The 6112-nt window shown below is 32.5% G+C and overlaps 1 pseudogene; it reads left to right on the top strand.

The window, feature by feature from the left end:
- The first annotated feature begins 3398 nt into the window (after nucleotides 1–3398).
- Nucleotides 3399–5911, top strand: LOC143553547 (protein FAR1-RELATED SEQUENCE 5-like; annotated as a pseudogene).
- Nucleotides 5912–6112: the final 201 nt, after the last annotated feature.

Genomic DNA, 6112 nt, shown 5'->3' with positions numbered 1-6112 from the left:
TGTTATTCAACAGTATTGCACGTACAAAATACACACTACTGAGCATATGACAATACAAAAAAAAAGTTGATGTATTGCGTATGTGCACTACAACGAGTTTTTTTATATTCATTATTTCTAATGAAGAATAATAACATATAAGAAGGATGGAAAAAAATTACAATTTTTTTAAATAAAATAAAAAGAAATTATTCGTTCTCTAATTCTCTCTCTAAAGGGAATTCTCTCTTGATCATCTCTCTCTCTACATATATATATGAGTAGGTTCATTTGAAAACCATTTTGAAATTAAGAACTTTGATAACCATTTTTTACCACTAAAAAACTCTTTTTAAAAAATTATAAAACAAAATATGCGAAAATAAAAAAAAGTAAAAAAACCAAAAAAATTTATTTTTCAACCCGGTTCATAAAAAATTTAAAAAAAATATCGGTTTAGCAAAATTATACAAATATGTATATAATTATTTTTTTTTATTTTATAGATGTTCTTTATACACATATGTACAATTAAGATAAATGATAATGTACATTTTGTAAATCAAGATTAAATATAAATATACATATATGTAGAATTTTTTTTTTACTTTTTTAAAATTATCGTATTTTTCGTTTTATAATTTATTTTTTAATGTTTTTAAGAGGGTTTTTTTCCTTAAAATTGTTCTCAAAATTTTAAATTTTAAAAAGTTCTCTTAGGAACCTTACACACACACACACGAATATATCTATATATATATATATAGGGGAAGGTTAACGTACACATGAAATTAACTTGCTAAACGTGAGAATCAAGTAGAGTAATTATGTAATTAAATCATAGAGTAATTATCATAGAGTAATTACATATACTCAACTTGTATATATAATTATTCTCCTTGATTCTTACGTTTAACACGTTAATTTCATTTGTATTTGATCCAAACCATATATATATATATATATAGGGAAAGTATATGCAAGAAACCCTCTCCAGTTGAGAAAACCCTGGAAAATCAAGTATGTGTTTGTGGTGTTTGGTGTTGCCATGTGTTCACTTGATATATTTAATAGTTGTTTAACCATAAGGGTAGTTTAGTCTTTTCACCTTCTTCGATCCTTTTTGCCGGTTTTTCTTAATACATCATTTCCCATCATGTCAAATCATCATTTTATTTGTTCAAATCTTCTAATCTTCTCTCTTTATCTTCATATTTTCACAATCTCTTCCCAGGTTTACATTTATTCAATTATGTCTTCCAAAGTTAAGCGAGTTTTTAGATTTTCAGGGTTTTCTCCGTCAAAGAAAGAATATTAAGTAACACCATACGTTTATTCTGATAGTCAATCTTCAAGCATTGATCTTTCTGTGCCTATTGATGTTGTTCCAGTTGTTGAACCTGTTAATCCAAGACTTGATCTTTCTTTGTCTGTTGATGTTGTTCCAGTTGTTCAACCTGTTAATCATACATCTCAGTCGTCCCCTTATTCGGATGCTTCTCATGTTTCTCATCTCAGCCGTCCCCTTATATTTGAGGTTAAAACTGTTTCTCCTTCGACCACTGAAGACTTAACAATAGAAAATGATATTCCTCCTGTAGGTAAATATTTTGGTTTTTGCGTGTTGTGTGACGGTGACCACCCATATCCAAGTTTTATGGGCGAGGAATTCTTGTTGTGGCAGTGGGCTCGACTAAGTCCAGTTCGTTATAACCAATAGGGTGATTACAGTCCTGATGTATCACCCTAATTTTTTTTACTTTCTTATGTTGTTTCTTATACTTTAATTTTCTATTTGGTATTTACAGTTGTAATGTTGAACTCTTTATTTAGTAATGTAATCTAGATCTGTTGTTGGTTTTATTTTTAATTTTACTGTATTCCCCTTTATGTTTGTCATATGTTCATTACGGTAGCATATATGTGTTTGTTGTTGAACGAACTGGACATGAAATTAACATATGTTCTTTTTACGGTAACATATGTTCATTGTATGTTAACATATGTTATTATAGTATGCTCTTAACCTATGTATGTTGTTGTTGAAATTAACATATCTTCTTTTATGGTAGCATATGTTCATTATATGTTAACATATGTTATAGTAGCATATGTACTTAACCACGTTTGACCATTGGACTTAACAACCATATTTATTTTCTTAATTAAACATTAAGCTATTATTCCTTCCTTCTTCTACATAATTGAACAAACGTAAATTAAACATTCAACCTACACTAAGCTTATAACATAATTAAACATTAAACCACTTATTATCTCCCCCAATTGTAGTAGTCCCATGACTCGTCAGAATCACTAACATAGCAAAAGGGGTCGGGTTCAGACTCATAACTATCTAATTTTGTTTTTGGAGGTGGAGGAGAATGAATTTGTGGTTTGTATTCTACCCGGGGTCTGTTCCGTACCCTTCCGCCTAATCAGGTACTTGTTGTGTTGGTCGAAGAGTAGGAGGAAGAGGTGGAGGTGGAGGGTGGTCGTCTTCATGTGGGTTCCCGTGTACTTGTGGCTAATTGTTAATCCCACCATTCGGTTCAACTTGGACAATTCCAGTTTCTACTGGCTGGTTAGCCGGGTCAACCACATTGTTTACAGGATTTAGTGCAAAACACCTTTTGTTTTCAATAACATCCTCTGGAGGTGTACTTGGGCTGAGATACATTTTTGTATATATTTTTCTTGTTGTGTTAGAGTAAAATGTATTATTTGAAATATGAATGGGATGTTGGTGTGAGTTTGGTAGATGACACCTATTATTTATTTGTAAGTGAAGTCCTCCTTTATACCCCATTTATTTTAATTTATTTTATTGTTGTTGGGATATCTTTTTTATATTTCTTGTCCTTTGTTGTCTTTTCATAGTTCACTAGATTGTCATATCATACTTTACCCCCTATATTATGTTTACTTCTTCTTTTGTAAACACAATTTTAAGACTCACAATTAATGTTATCTACCTTCCTTCACCCACTTTTCCTTTATTGTGATGGATGTTCCAGCTGGCTATAGTGATGATATCACATTAACTACTCCAAGCAGACAAGTTTTTAGCATACCTTTTGATCAATCTACTTCAAATACTGTCCTGAACCACTTAATAGTCCCACCAGTCAAGGTAGTATTCATTAACTCATATTGATGTTATAAGTCTAGTTTTTATTACTCTAATCCATTTGTTAATAAATGGTTTTGTTTTAAGGGTTCCATTTGTTTTAATTCTTTTATAACTTAGAATCCTTTTTTTTGAAGCATTATTTATCTACTATATTTAAATGATTTTTTTTAGAGAATGTCTTTAGCAACCAAACATCCTTAGGCCAAACAGATGTGGTATCTCATGTTTCCATAGAACCAACAATTCTTCAAGAAGAGGATGCTTATTATGTTTATTATTCTCCTAATGGTTCGAAGTTTTGGCGTCCAAAGATTGATAACAATTTAAAACCAATTGAAGGCACTTTTTTTAAATCATGGGAAGATGTTGTTACTATGTATTATAAGTACGCTGAAGAATCTGGTTTTTCGGTCCGCAAAGGCCAGACTAAGAAATGGAAAGGTGTCGTTACACACAAGTATTTGAGGTGTAATAAGTACGGTACCCCCCCAAAGCAAACGTTCCTTTGATTCCATGGTTGAACCGTCAATGTATGTCAGCCAAAAGACATTTACCGTAACTGATTGCAAGGCTCACGTAGGTGTTTCATTTTGTCGTGAAACATGTAACTTTATTTTGTCTAAGTTTGTAGAATATCAGAATCATTGTCTTGTTGACACTTTTAACCGTGACTTGACTAAGATATCTAGAAAGCTTTCATTCTCAACCAAAAAATTTATCCACCGGATGAGTTTAAATAGAATTGGTCCTACTGTCGCTCAGCGTTTACTTGTCTCAATAAAGGGTGGTCATCATAACGTTAGAGGTACACCTATTGATTTCAAGAACTTTTATAATGGAATGAGGATTTTCATAGGTGATAGGGATTCACAGTTAGTTATTGACCGGTTGAAAGATCGTTATGAGTGTTGCCCCGAATTCGTTTTTGATTTTACAACTGAAAATGGCAAGTTAAGATCTATCTTTTGGGCTGATGAGATATCCAAGTTGAATTATAAAGCTTTTGGTCACGTTTTGGCTTTTGATGCCACCTATCAGACTAATAGGTCAGTAATTTGATTTCACGTTTTGTTTTTCACTTATCTTATGTACCTTTATCTTTAAAACATATGTTTTAAGTGTTAACAAATTTTACTTTTCCATGTACAAAATGATATTTGTTCCCTTTACTGGTGTAGATCACCACAAAAAATGTGTTACTTTCGGAGCCGCCTTGATCAGTAGTGAGACTATCGACTCTTACAAATGGTTGCTTCAATCCTTTCTTAATTTCCATGGCCAACAACCCAAGCTAGTTTTAAGTGATCAAGATCCTTCTATGCGGCAAGCAATAGTTCAGGTATATTCTGAGTCACGTCATAGGCTTTGCATGTGGCATATAATGAAGAAATTGCCGGCCAAGGTTATTATCTTAAATTTGAGCGTTGATTTTTTTGTTGATATATGTGTTTTGTCTTTTTGATATGTTTTTGTTTCTTTTTACATTGGGTATCTGGTGATGTTATTGAGAATACTAACGTGCGTTCGAGACTACATCGTTTGGTTTGGAATATGTTTATCACCCCTTATACATTTGATTCCAGATGGCACTATCTTATTGAGAAGTTTGGTTTACAAGACAACGAGTGGTTGAATGATATGTTTGAGATCCGTGATCATTGGGTTCCTGCTTATTTTGAGATATCCCTTTTTGTTGTTTGATGAAGACTACATCTCGTTATGAAAGCTCTAATGCAACATTTAAAGTCAACTCAACTAGCGCTAACACTCTTGTCCAATTTATGTTGTGTATGGAGTCTAGACTAGACAGTCAACGTTATTCTCAAAGAAGTTGTGATTACAAGACTTCATCTGCTTCATTTAAAAGTACTACTTGTGAAGAAATATAGAAACATGCATTTGAGTTGTACACTCAAACCATCTTTAATGAAGTTAGAAAGGAGATAATGAAAGTGAAGTATTGTTGTTATGTAGCAAATACTGAATCCGTTGATGCTCATGTTTTATATTCCGTGACACACTTGGACAAAAGGAAGGACATAACCAACGTTTTTCCGATACGTTAAGGAACATGTTTGGTCACTTTAACATAATTTTTGTTGTTAACATATGTTATATGTTAACCTCAATACATATGTTATAAGTGAAGTCTACGTTAACATATGATTTAATCATACATTTTATTTTTATCCTACAGGTTAACTTTGATCCTGCTGACAACTCGGCCTCTTTGTCTTGTATGGGATTCACTCGTATTGGTTTTTTATGCCGCCATGTGTTTTGTTTTTATAGAATTAAAAAAGTTGACAGATCCCCTTGAAATATATAAGTGATAGGTGGAAACGGGATGTTCTACCTAGAAGTGTTTTCTCACTTTCAAATCATTATAGTGTGGATTCGAACCCTCAAAGTGTTTTACGTTTTGAGGTTTTGGAGATGGTAAGTCAGTGTGTTGATATGTTGAGGGTTGACTCTGAAGGTCTTAACTCTTTTGCTATGAAGATAAAAGAATTAAAATCTGTGTTCTTTGAAAAAAGTTTTAAAAATGCGGATGCCGTAGATGACAACGAATCTGTTTTTGAAGAAATTATTGTCAATGTCAACGAAGGTGATGATTTTATTGAGAATCCAGATGTTGTTCGGACAAAAGGATGTGGCAAGGTTCATCGAGTGATGGGTGAGTTGGAGAAAATTGTTGAGAAGGCAGGTAAAGTCCCAAGGTTATGTCATACTTGTGGTGAGTATGTTCATCATGATTCTCGTAATTGCCCTTTAAATCCCAAGAACAAGAAGAAATAGTCTTTGGCAGAGCCAGAAACCAGTGACAATGTTTAGGTAGTTCATGGTGGGATTAATAAACAAATTTCATAGGAAGGCATGTTAGGTTTTGATTCTTCTTTTGTTCTCATTTTTTAGCATGCTCTTTCTTAATTACTACCTATTATCATGTATGACATTGCAAGTTTGTTTAATGGTTATTTTGTTTTTTTCAACTTCCCT

Source organism: Bidens hawaiensis, unplaced genomic scaffold, assembly GCF_021521415.1.
Source record: "Bidens hawaiensis isolate Kalapana, Puna unplaced genomic scaffold, B.hawaiensis_p1.1 tig00017272_1, whole genome shotgun sequence".
Classification (NCBI taxonomy): Eukaryota; Viridiplantae; Streptophyta; class Magnoliopsida; order Asterales; family Asteraceae; genus Bidens; species Bidens hawaiensis.
The sequence above is the reverse complement of the archived record's forward strand: the minus strand, read 5'-3'. Positions and strand labels throughout refer to the sequence as shown.